The sequence below is a fragment of the Triticum aestivum genome, chromosome 4D (assembly GCF_018294505.1).
Source record: "Triticum aestivum cultivar Chinese Spring chromosome 4D, IWGSC CS RefSeq v2.1, whole genome shotgun sequence".
NCBI classification, from domain to species: Eukaryota; Viridiplantae; Streptophyta; class Magnoliopsida; order Poales; family Poaceae; genus Triticum; species Triticum aestivum.
Window position 1 is genome coordinate 140,327,000 of NC_057805.1, and position 13,642 is coordinate 140,340,641.

Consider the following 13,642-nt stretch of genomic DNA (forward strand, 5'->3'; position numbering starts at 1 on the left):
CCACTGGCTCGGGGCAGCGGCGCGGATGGCCGGCGGGCGCTGGACGCGTCCGCTCGCGAAGAGGGGATTTTAGGGTTACGGGAGACTGCGAATGTTATTTCGGGATGCCCACATATTTATAGGTAGAGGGAGCTAGGAGGCTCCAAATGTGGTGCGGTTTTCGCCCACACGATCGTGATCGAACGACCTAGAGCATGGAAGGGAGTTTGGTGGGTTTTGGGCTGGTTTTTGAGGGGGTTTTTGCTGGACACTCAAATGGACTTTACGGATGCCCGGTTAACCGTTGGAGTACCAAATGACCTCCAAATGGAACGAAACTTGACCGGTGGTCTCCGGGTGGTATATTAAGGCCACTTGACAAGCCTCGGTCCATTCTGAGAAAGTTTGTCACCCGCACACGAAAGAAAACAAGAGGGGTGCACCGGAGGAGATAGGAGCGCCGGATTGCAAAATGGACAACGGGGAAAATGCTCGGATGCATGAGACGAACACGTATGCAAATGCAATGCACATGATGACATGATATGAAATGCATGACATGAACAAAATACAAAACGAAAAACAAAACCCGACCACGGAGGGAATATCATATCACATAGCCGAAATGGCAAGAGTCGGAGTTACCAATATGGAAAGTTACATACGGGGTGTTACAACAAGAGATCGACCTCTCTCATCCATGGCTTCGGACCAGGATCCTTGCATCCCGTCCTCTCGCTTCATCCCCGCCGTCGTCCACCTTGCCGGCGCCGCTCCTACGACCGTCTCGTCCACCGTGCCCCGCCGCCATCGTCTACCCTCCTAGATCTGCTTCCATGCCGCCGACAGCCATCGCTACCGCAGCACCGTCAAATTCTCAGCAGATGCATACACGACGCTGCACCAGAGGCGGTACTCTTTCGTATCTGCTCAACTTATTTATCGCAGCAAGAAAATAGATCGCCACTGCTTTACTCTGATTTCTTGCCCATCACTTACTTGCTTGTTGAGAGAAAACATTGGTTGAGAAGTTGCCTTTGTCCAGTTTGCACCTTCAGATCCGCCATGGCACGCTCAACACTATACTCCCAATCCTTATGGTTTTCCCCTTTTATATTCCACACTAGTTAAATCATAGTAGACTAAATTTCAAAATTGGGTCAGTCAATTTTTCAGAGCTCGCCGGAGTTCGCCGGTGCGAACGAAGGGGCTCGGGTGGGGACTTTGGTTGGGGGCGGTGGTGGGGCCTCGCCGAACGAAGAAAACTCGATGCGGGTGGGGGCGGGGGTGGGGGTGGGGGTGGCGGAGAAACATAGGCGGTGGGGGCCGGTGGCCCGGTCGGCGGCCCGTGCGGTGTTCTGTATGGGAAGAATCAGAGACGAGGAAGAAGAAGGGTTAGGAGACGTAGGATCTTCATCCAACCGCCTAAAATGGTTGACTGACCCAAATGACAAAAGTCACGCGACTTGCATGCAGACATGCCTTTATATTCGGTACCATCATCGTACCTGCTTAGCACTGCTCCTGAATCCATCAAGCTAAACAACGTGCCACTCATAATTCCAAACTTGTTGCTCAAGTACGAATCTGATATGATGCTAATATTACTAAAACATATAACATTTAATTGGTCAGCTAATGTTCCTACTTTACTTTCGAAAAAGCACGTGCACCACATATAGAGAGACATCAGGGAGTTGCTGTCTTAATGCGCTCTGGTTCATCATGTGTGGGCACTGCGCAACGAACATTTTATTATCCAAAATCTGCTTGCTCTTGTTTAGCAGGTTCCTCTTCCGTTCTTCTTTAATAAGTACTCTCTCCGTTCCTAAATACAGGTCTTTGTATAGATTCCACCATGGACTACATATGGAGCAAAATGAGTGAATCTACACTCTAAAATGTATCTGGATACATCTGTATGTGATCCATAGTGGAAATCTCTACCAAGACTTATATTTTGGAATGGAGGGAGTATGATAGTAGTACAGTATGTTCCTTGTAGTGAATATGAGTAGGGACATTTGTAGTGTAGAGGTCTATACGGTCGGTTAGTATGGACACTTTCAACTCGTCGGGCCTCTTTGATGTGTAGGATTTTGTAAACATGGGAATAGGATTTGTAGTGGCCTGCCCACTTGAATCCTATAAGAATAGCAAGGAAATGCGGGGAGCTGTGTCGCCTTTGAGAGTTACACTGATATTAACAGTACCGCACCTTCCGTTGAAGAGAGCTGATATCTGAAGCCTTTCTAGCCGTACCGGCAATACTAGCACATATATTCCAGCAAGTTCCACTTTGCTGATTTTACTCTGATGCTTACGGTTTTCCCGTTATATCTACACTATGATCTGTGTAGCTGCTTTGTGTCGCACTAGCAGCAGTCCACTCTTGAAGCTAAACACTGCAATGACTTACATAATTGGCACCAAGGCATTGAGTGCCATTCTGGATGCAATGAAACTCATACACTCACCACCTGTTCATTCTTGTTCAGAATATGATCCTAATGACTATTCTAACCTCGAGGAATCAAAGGCAGATGGCCTGTCCTGTTCACCCATCAAGGTGCCTGTTCTAATTTGGCAAGGTTTTATTGATTGCGTGTATCTTGCATATGTTGTCTTGCATTTCTTCAGATTTGTTGCACCGCCATCTGCTTAGTTTATTCATCATATATGTCGAGATGCCATGCCATCCATTATCAATACATATTCCATGTGTCATCAAACCATGTTTTTCCACTCAAATGTTGTTCTTGTGCATCAGACATCAAAAAGGAAGATGGTGATTGCTGAACCTGAAGGAGCACCAGCAAAGTCCTTGAAAAACCTGGTTGTGCCGGAGAAATCAGACAGCACCCCACTTATATTGGCTGTACAACCAGTGACACAAAACGTAGGACCGACTCCAGCAGACTGTACCCATACTTCACTGGCCACGCCACTAGCCGCACCACACAGGACCTACACTCCAGCAAAAAGTATGCCGATTTCAGTTGCCATAGCACCAGCCGTACAACAGAAAAATCCCACTGCAGCAAAAAGTACAGCAAGTCCACCGGCCGAAGACCTATCCCAACTACAGAGACGGCCAATTCCTACAGATTGGAACCCCATTCCAGTTATTCCCAGTTTAAAAGACAATGCTTTCAATGTTGTTAGGGACTATGTGCATATATTCCCATCATGGGAAGATTATAGTGAAGACAAACACCATTTCCACATCTTGCTGTCCCACTTACGTGTAAGTGCTATTATTCATGGTGATTATTTTCCTGTTTTCTGCTGATTGAACGCATCAATTATTTACATTACATTGTTGTAAGCAGGAGAGGGTTAATCTGGATAGTCATGACGAGCAAATCTTGCTTGCTCTTTTCAAGGAAGCATTGCAGGAGTATTGGTGTTACCTGACGAAATCACACTTTGATGGCAAGTCTATAAACGAATTTCTGGTGAATTCTCCTATGCTAAATTTAGAAGACATTGAATGGAAAAACCTTGTTATGCACTGGTCCCGTTCCGAGGATGAGGCACTGTCCATGATATCGCATGACAATTTGAACTTCTACTTTTCCGCATGTGCCTTACGGATCTTTTTTTGCAGGAAATCTGCTCGAAAAAGAATTCCGGTTTGAAAAGAACGACAGGATTTCGCAAATATGCTGCCCGCTGCTTTGCTCTTGGTAGTACCTATTGTCTTGTATCACTGTACTTGCATACATACCTGGTTCATTATGTGACAGCAATATGCAGGATAGCCTGCTTATCAATTGTTCACTCCAAATTATCTGATCTGTATGAATGGTTACATTAGTGTAGAATATATCCAATGCCAATGAATTTTTTTAGCTCTGCATTGTTCTTGTAAGTACCTGCTGTCCTTTATCAGTGTACTTATATTGACAGGTAGTTGTTCATCTACCATCACTCTGCAGCTTATTTTCCTTTACCCTCCATTTTCTACACATAAGATCTATATTTACTCTTACCATAAGGTTGGATAACACCGATGGTACGGAAGAAGTTTAGCTCTGCATTGCTCTTGGCTGTACCTTTTTCCTGTATCGCTGTACTTACATTTATAGCTACTTGGTTATGTAGCATCACTCTTCATCTTATCTTAAATATTCTCCATTTTTTCTTATATTGTCACATCTATATTTACTCTTAACAAAATGCAGAATAAAGGCAATGCTTATGAAGAAGATTCTGTGGTAAACTTCTTGAATTGCCCGCCCCCATCAGCATGGACCAGGGCTTTATATAGCCTGCCTTCACCAATAATGTAAGTTTGTCCTTCTCAAGCCTTCAAACTTTGTTGTGTATATTTGGTTAGGCATGACTGCAACAGCTGTTTATTTTTTGTGTTTGCATTAAATTGCATGTTTAAAGTTTATTATGTAGTTCATAAACAAATGTTTGTCCTTCTCAATTTAAGTTTTCAGTTGTACAACCAAGTTCCTTCTTCATACCATGTAAATTAAACTATACAGAGCAAGTGATCTTCTTTTGCACTGCATGTATGCTTCTGTTCTTCATCTGTAATCCAGTGGTGTGGTGAACCTACCCACTACAGCAGAATGTCATATTCTGCAATGTCTTAACTATGAACAATGTCATATCATTCTACTATTATTTAAACCGTCTCTTTATTTGCCAATCTGAAATGGGATAAATTGACAGCACACTAACCATTGATACTTATGAGTTCTTGATATGTAATCGAGTGGTGTCGTGAAGCTGCCAACTCCTTCACAATGTTATTTCCTGCCACGTCTTGACCTGAACAATACCATATTGTGTTAATGCAATTTTAAACTGTGTGACTTTATTCGTCAGTAAGAAATGTGATGAATTGTCAGCACTGATACTTTTATGTGCAAAACCTGTCATCTGTCTGCTTGTTTATCTTTCAGAGTGAGGAGGATATAAGTGTTAAACAAGCGCAGTCTACTCAGCTTGCTCAGCTGCTTGCACTGCAGCTCCCCAGCAGGGCTAACCTTTCTTGAACTCTATTGAAGTGCTGTCGGTTTTGTATATTATTTTGTCAGCGTGTTTAGTTGCACCGGTGGCGATCTTTGATGCCCCGTGTATGTAATCTTCTGTCTGCTTGTGCTTTATTATCATAGTGGCGAACTTTGATGCCCAGTGGATGTAATATGTCATAATTTCTTTATTGTATAGTCTAGGTTTTTTCTTATTCACGATGTTGCAGTTATTTTACTGTATATATATCCTGTCTTCACAGTAAACCGGCCAAACCGTAAAATTACGGTACATAATCGGGCCGTCATGCAATCACGATGTATGATCCGCATCATGGGCCCCATCATCTTGGTCTGTTAGAAGGCCTAAATGTAAACTGGCCCAGTAGTAGAGTCGGGCCTTTAATAGGCCGAGTAAACCGCCAGCCCTCTTTTCGCAAGAAAACTCAATGGGCTTTTAGGAGGCTGAGAAGTAGGTTGGGCCTGAAACGTGTCGAACCGCTCATGGGCCGGCAGAAGCCCGAAATGGACCCCAGCCCATGATTGTGCCAATCAAATCACGGGCTTTTAACAGGCCAAAATTGTCTCGGTCCTTGTTTGGCCCAATCAGATTATCGGCTGCGAGCAGGCCGGATGCAAACTAGGTCGTAGTTAGGCCCAACTATATGACGAGCTTTTAACAGGCCGAAACTAATATCAGGCCGAACTACTAAATGGGCCTTTAGCAAGTGGGCCCAAAAGCATAGCGTCCAGTTGACGGGCTGAATCTGATATGGGCCATAATTTAGCCCAAAGCCACTTAAAGGGCCGGACCTGATCTGGGCCGTAATTTGGCCCAGAACGTGGTAGGATTTTAATGGGCCCGATCTCATATGGGCCATTGTTAGGCCTGGAACGTGGCAGGCCATTAATGGACTGGATCAAATATGGGCCGCATTTGGCCCAAAACATGGCAGCTAGTTAATGGGCCGGCCTACTAGGGTCCTCAAAATCTTCTGGGCCTACAGCTGGGCCGGCCCATTAATGTCGGCGAAATCTCATGGGCCTTTAGCTGGGCCGGCCCATTATGGTCCACAAAAATCTTCTGGGCCGGCCCATTATGGCCCGCAAAAATCTTGTGGGCCTTTACCTGGGCCGGCCCATTATGGCCCGCAAAATCTTGTGGGCCTTTAGCTGGGCCAGCCCATTATGGTAAGCAAAATCTCGTGGGCCTTTAGCTGGGCCGGACCATTATGGTCCGCAAAATATTGCGGGCCTTTAGTTGGGCCGGCCCATTGAAACTTTATGGGCCACTTTTGGGCCGGTCCACATGTCAACATATCATAAGCGCATCTCGCCCATTGGATGAGTTACACCTGTGCCAACGCGGAGCTGACACGTGTTTCCTTCAGCCAATCAGAATTTTACACGTGGAAAATCCCCATTGGTCCGGGCTGTTAACGGGTTATCGGATCCAAAACCGGACCCGATAGCTTAATAGTGTTCCGTTATGGTGGATGCCACATGTCGGTCACCCTTGACGAAAGCACTTCTGTGACGCGCGATTTATCGTCATGGAAGTGGACACTTCCTTGATGATAATTTTGGTAATGTCATGGAACACTTCTAGGACAACACAGGTATGACTATCTTGATTCTGTCATCAAATTGTCATCGATGTACATGCATGACAGAAAACGTGACCTACTGTGACAAACACGTATCATCACGGAAGTGTATTTTTTTGTAGTGAGCCCTACGTCCCGGTGCTGCGGAGGCTCTGTAGATTGGAGTGTTGAGTTACAGGGGGTGCGAACCCTTGTGCAAGAGGGGAGGGGTACACTACGGGAAACAGGTAATTTGCCGTCAGGGGGAGGCTTTGCCGTCAGCTTTTTGTCGGGCTAGATGGCAAAGAAAGAGTTTGCCGTCATCAGCAGACGGCGAAGAAAAACTAACTGTAAAATTAACTTTGCCGTCTGTGAAAAGAAACACAAACGGCAAAGAGCTCACTTTGCCGTCTATAATAAAATATGAAGACGGCAAAGATCTTTGCCCTCTGCGTTCTTTATTATAGACGGCAAAGAGCTCATTTTGCTGTCTATAATAAAATATGAAGACGGCAAAGATTTTTGCCGTCCGCGTTTTTTATTACAGACGGCAAAGTGCATAGTTTGCCGTCTGTAATAAAAAACGCAGACGGCAAAGAAGAAACATAGTCCACGGATCGATCCCACGGATCGATGATGTGGCAGCAATATCCACCACAGATTCGCAGCCTCACACCACCCCACGTTTCTGATCAGTCCTCACCCCACCACCCGCAGCCCACCCATCCCACCTTATCAACCCGCTCCCACCCCACCCACGTTCTCTGTGTCTCTCTCGTACCCCTCTCTCTCTCTCTGACCAGCGCCACCAGCTCGCCCGATTCACTCGCTGGCGCCACCAGCCTGGGTCCTCCGGCCTTCCCTTCCTTTGCTCTACCCCCTCTTCGAATCCTCCCTTCATCTCTCTCCAGGAGAGGCTGCTGCGAGCCGGTGCGGGCAGGATAGCCGGCGCGGGAAGCTTCTGCGAGCGACGTAGGCGGCTGCCGGCGCAGGAGACTTCGGCGAGCGGCGCGGGCGGCTGCCGGCGCGGGAGGATGCGGCGAGCCGCTGCGCGATGCAGCGGCGAGCGACACGTGAGACTATAGGCCGGTGCGGGCAACGTAGCCGGCGTGGGAGGCTACTGCGAGCGACGCGCGGGCGGTCGGCGCGAGCAGTGCGCAGGCGAGCCGGGCCGTGTGGCGGCGCGGCGAGCATGGCCGGGCGGCGGTGCGGAGACAAGGGCCGGGCGACAGTGCAGATACCAGTGCCGGGCGGCTATGCGACAAGTAGGGTCGAGCGACGGCGTGACAAGCAGGGCAAAGCGGTGGCAATGGAGGCCCTGTGGTTTTGTCCCCGGCGAGAGGAAGGACGGCCGGCGGTGAACCTGAGAAGGACTTGATTGCTTTTCATTTTTACTTTCTAGGGTCCTTCGTGTAAATTTTTCAGTACAGTTGTGTAAGTTCTTTGTAACTCCACGTACGATGAAAGTAAGGCAGCACGACCGTGTCGAATTCAAAATCTCCGTGAGTTGAACACGTCATGGTTTGATGTTCATGTGTCCTGCTAGATGCTGTGCTCTGACATCACCTAAAAAAATGAAAAACAATCTTTGCTGTCTATACTGTAGTCTATATGACGGCAAAGAACCCATTTTAACTGACGGCAAAGAACATGCTTTTCCGTCTGTTGTTTTTGTGGTAGACGGCAAATTTTTATTTGGCTGACGGCAAAATCTTTGCCTTCTGCCCGAGAAAAAGCTGACGGCAAAGTATGCTTTTGTTGACTTAGCTTTGCCGTCTGACTTTGCCGTCAGCCAGCTGACGGCAAACTCTTTGCCGTCTGTAATTCTTCCTTTGCCGTCTGTACTGCCCTGATGGCAAATTACCTGTTTCCTGTAGTGGTAGTTTATATAGAGTACACCGACCCCTCGTACCCCTCGGTTACACATGGGTTCAATGAGAGATTTAAGTCACGTATGATACTGGTAACGCCCGTATTTAATGACCTTTAAGGCAACGGAGTGAATGTCTGACCGTTGCCATCCAGAGGTGGCTCTAGGCCTTCTGTCCTTCGAGTGGATTCTCGTCTCCTGAGTGAATAACGATAGTCGAGTGGAATTGGGATATCCGAGTGATTCTTCTGTCGAGTGGATCGCACTTCAGGAGGATTCCATTTGGTATCTTATGTTTAACTTTGTAGGCCTTGGCCTCTAGTTTAGTGTCCTTGGGTAGGGCATACAGGTTAGGCCTAAGACCCTACCCTAAGTATATGTCATCGTCATTAGACCCCGAATGGATCGAGGACCGAGTGAAGAAGGGTTGAAGTTGATTCCGACCCGATTCAATCTCCCGGAGACACTTTTTCAGGGGCCTGAAAGTATGCTGGTATTTTAACCCTTCGTCAGTCGCCTTGATCGATTCTGGCTACTTTATCTTCCGAGTGAAATAAGTAACATATATTGAGCAGATTGGATTTGGATATCTCCTATGCGATCGACTGATTTGCTGGACCTGGATTTGACGGGATTCAAAATTTGGAGAAGCGCGCGGGTCAGGACGAGGTGCAGTAAGCGGGGCAGGTGGGGAGGGACTCCTTGATCCTCGCACTGCCTTTTTTGCCATGTATTGAGCCGGCGCCGGTTCTAGGATCCGCTGAGATTGCGCGAGCCCATGAGTCAGCCACTCGGACACGCGGGTATATAAGGCGACGCGGCCGGAGCGTGCAATAGTGCCCACCAATTTCCACTTTCTCCTCCACCTCTCCGCCTCTCTTCCTCCAGCGCAGTGCCATCCCGCTCGAACCTGTCGACCACCACAGCAATGGCGAAGGACAGGACGAGGGCCTTGGAGCGCGTGAAGAAGGCGGCGGCCAAGGGCAAGAAGACGGTGAAGGGGTCCGTTCTGCCGCTGGGTTGGATCCAAGGGATTGGATCCCTTTGTCAGTCTTAGTGGAGGATCTGGAAGGGCTCGTTGCTGATGCGCTCATAGCGGTTGGGTCCTGGAGGCTGCCAGAAGGAGAGGTCAATCCCGCGCCACGCGACAGCGAGCGGGTTCTCCTCACGACTCATGTAGAAAAAGGTTTCTCCCTACCCCCCACATCCATTGTCCCGTGGATTCCTAAATTTCTTTGGTGCTCAGATCCATCACTTTCCCCCAATACCATCTCATACCTAGCCAGATTCGTTTTGATCTATGAGAACTTCCAGGGATGCCACCCACACTAGGGGTTATTCAAACATATCTTTACTTGTTGTTCTCAGTCGGTGAAGAAAGCCAATCCGACTGATGAGAGGACCCATGTGAGCCAAATGTGGGGAGGTCTAGGAGTGCAAATGAGGGGTAGGAGGTCTTTCCCTCCCATGAGTTTCCCTGAATCCGTTAGGGGGTGGCAGTCGACCAGGTTTTACTGTAAAGATGTCCTGACTCCGGGTCGGTCGACCGGCCTTCCTTCATTCTCTCTGGGGAGACTCCACACCCCTCGTTCATTGAGTGTAGAGGAGGAGAAAGGTGAGGTAGCAATTTTGGTTGACGCGGTCGTCGCGCTGGTCCGGCGCGGAGTGACAGGCATGGATCTGCTGGACGTATTTCTCAGTCGACGCATCCAGCCATTGCAGGCTCATGACCATCCCATGTGGATGTACTCGGGTCCAGGCGACACCGCTCGATCTCACCCAGAGGAGGTCAACGAGGAGACAGTGGCCCAGTGGCTTCGGAGCATCACTGGAAACAAGGACAACCCAGGCGGAGCATAGGGGATCTTGCCATTTGACGTCGAGAACTCTCCAAGAGATGTCAGGCGAAACTTGTCGAGTGTTTTATCTTGTATTCTTCAATGTGTAGCTATTTTGGAATCCGACTGTTATTTGCGACCTGTTCCTTGTAGGTATTCACAAAGATGTACTCGCCTATGCCGAACGGAGAACAGCACCTCGTATGAGTGGAGAGCAAGGGCGGGAGCACCGATATTGATTATGCTGACGATAGTGATGATGACAGTGACGACTCTGACGACAGCGAGGAAGTCGAGTCACCACCATGCACCGAGTGCCGCACCAAGGAAACACAAGATCCTGCAACTGACCACGGCAAGGCAACGGCGATGAGTTCAAGGACTCCGAAGCGCACTCGGACGTCGCCTCCCAGCCCGATGGAGAAAACCGCCTAGCAAGCCAAGGTCATTCATCCTAAACCTAAGAAGGCTCTGCCCATGATCAAAGTTGATGTGCCTATTGCTTCGGCGTAAGTGTTTCTTCTTCTTTTTCTTCATTACTGTTGTGGACCTTCTTGTTCATTTGACCGAATGGGATCCTGGGTCTCCAGGGCTGCTACCTCTGGGATGTCCCATATGGAAATTGACGATGAGCAAGCTGACGCGGAGACTACGGACGTGGCCACTTCTCGAGTAGGTAGGAGCAGCTCACGCATTGTCAATTCTCTTGGCGATTGACTGAAATCTTACTGTTGAGTGACTACAGTGCCAACAGACGTTATCCAACTTCTAGACGAAGATGAGGAGGAGCCTCCAAGGAGTGCAGGAGGAAGAGGCAAGGCCTTGACCACCTCGCGGAACCTCGCCCGAAGAGTGCCTACCACTCGGACGCCTCATCCACCACCCGAACTTGTTGTTCAAGAACTCGGTAGTTCGTCTCGAGTTGGTGTCTCTTTTGCTGACCCTTTGTCGACTGCCCAAGCCACAGGTCCGATTGGGCAACCTCAAATGCTGATTCCACCAGCTGCGTCACCAATTCCAGCGCTGAGTGGATTCGCTCTGCATCATGTCCCAGAGGACCAAACACGAGCTGCCAAGGAGGCTATGATCCAAGCTGGCTTGATCATGCAGCGGCTAGAGGAGGTGTACGAATCTAGCAAGGCTGCTTACGATGCCAGTTTTGCTCTTCAAACCAATGTCCGAGTAAGTATGATTGTAAGTTGATTTCCGATTGTGTTTTCTTCGTCTTGAATCTGTACACCCACAGGGTGTTTTCTTTTACAGTGTAGTTCTTCCAGTGGGGGCACGCTGAGTCCCTTGTCGAATGTTTGATTCGGCGGGGGTCTTAGAATATCCATGTTTGTAGTTCTTCACTCGGGCTGGTCAGGCCGTGCCGAGTGGGTAACTGATCTGGTGGGGGCACGCTGAGTGCACCCACTGGGTGTAGTCCCCGAGACCGCAGTCGATTGCGAGTAGTAAGCGGGGGTCTAAGAACAAGGTTTTTGTTCTTCCACTTGGGCCGGGCAGGCCGTACCAAGTGGAAACTGATCCAGTAGGGGGCACGCTGAGTGCACCCACTAGGTGTGGTCCCCGAGACCACCGTTGAATGTTTGATTCAACATTGGTCTTAGAACTCTTTTGATGAAAGCAATCTGGATTTGCTCTTCTTCACTCGGCAGTAAAGGGTCTTTCTATTTGTCAACTGAATTGTTTTTTATTGATCTTAGAAATCTTGTGAACTTGGGACTCAGTACGTTGCCTTGGAGAAGGAGAAGATCCAACTCCAACTGGATCTAGAACTTGCCAAGAAGAACCTGAAGGATGCTCAGGCCGAAGTGAAGACCATGGGAGGTAATATTTTGCCTAGTGTATGCTTTGTCGTTTCTTTTTTTCATCCATTGAACTGAGTGATTCTACTCAAACAGATGTGCGTAATGTAAACCGTCAACTCCAAGCACGACTGAAGAATGTTATTTCTTTGGACACTATGAAGCACGCGTTGTAGAGGAAGGACAATGAACTCGCGGGAGCGCAAAAGGTGGCGCGAGAGAAGACTGAAGCAGCTAAGAGAAAGCTATCTTCAGTTGGTAAACTTGAAGAGGAGAATGCGGCCCTGAAGACTATCGTTGAGGAGGTGAAGAAGGAGGCCGCTCAACTGAGGGAGGAGAAAGTTGTCTTGACTGACAACGTGGACCAACTCACTTGGAAGATGGGCGAGCTGGAGGTTTAGTTGGGGGGCCTTGCAAATGAGATGTACATCATGCTTGAAGGTATCTTTCTTCGTCTGAGTGGATCTGTAAAACTTCCACATAATATTGCTGCTGACTCGTATCTTCCCTCCTTGTGCAGATTTCTATCAGAATTTTGAGCAGGAAACCGACCGGATTGAACCAGGCCTGGACTCCACAAAGTCACTTGTCAAGTACGAAGCTACATTGAATGTATTGCGACTTGAAGCTCATCTCGACAGTGTCTTGCGGTAGATTGCTCGACTGAAGGTTGCACTGACAAGGATAGACCAAGAGCAGTGGCCATGGGATAAACTTAAGAATGACCTCGAATCACTGATGACTTTGCTTAATGAAGTTCCTAGTCGAGTGCAGGCGTGGAAGAAATCACCTGCTCACTGTGGAGCTGACGTGGCTCTCTCACTCGTCCGAGTCCATTGCAGGGATGCCAAAGAAGAAAAGCTGAAGGCCCTCTAGGTGGCAAACACGAAGAAGCTCCAGTTTGAATCCTTTATTGAGACTTTTATTGAGGCAGCCACCTGCATAGCTGACATCATTGACCTGGATACCTTCGTCGAGCCACCAAGTCCTCCTTCTGCCGAGTGAAGAGAAAACTTAATGATTTGAATTTATTTGCCTCGGAATGCCGAGTGATCCTATAACCGTTAAACTGTTTCAGGCTTGTCGTCCGAGTACTTTTGCTTGCAATTCTCAACTTGACGGATTTAGCCGAACTTGGTGGATTTATCCGAATATTGCTTTCTTGTTTTCAGAATGCTTTGTGTGAATGAGTTTTCTAACTTAGGCGAAGCGGGTTCGCGGCTAAGCCCCCGAGTGGGAGGATTGCTCTCCACTCGGAGTAGTTTTTAACTTAGGCGAGGACGGGCTCACGGCTAAGTCCCCGAGTGAGAGGGATGCTCTCACTCGGAGTAGTTTTTTAACTTAGGCGAGGACGGGCTCGCGGCTAAGCCCCCGAGTGAGAGGGTTGCTCTTACTCGGAGTAGTTTTTTAACTTAGGCGACGACAGGCTCGCGGATAAGCCTCCGAGTGGGACGGATGCTCTCGCTGAGAGTAGTTTTTTTAATCTTAGGTGAGGACAGGCTTGCGGCTAAGCCCCCGAGTCGGAGGGATGCTCTCACTAGAGTAGTTTTTTTAACTTAGGCAAGGACGG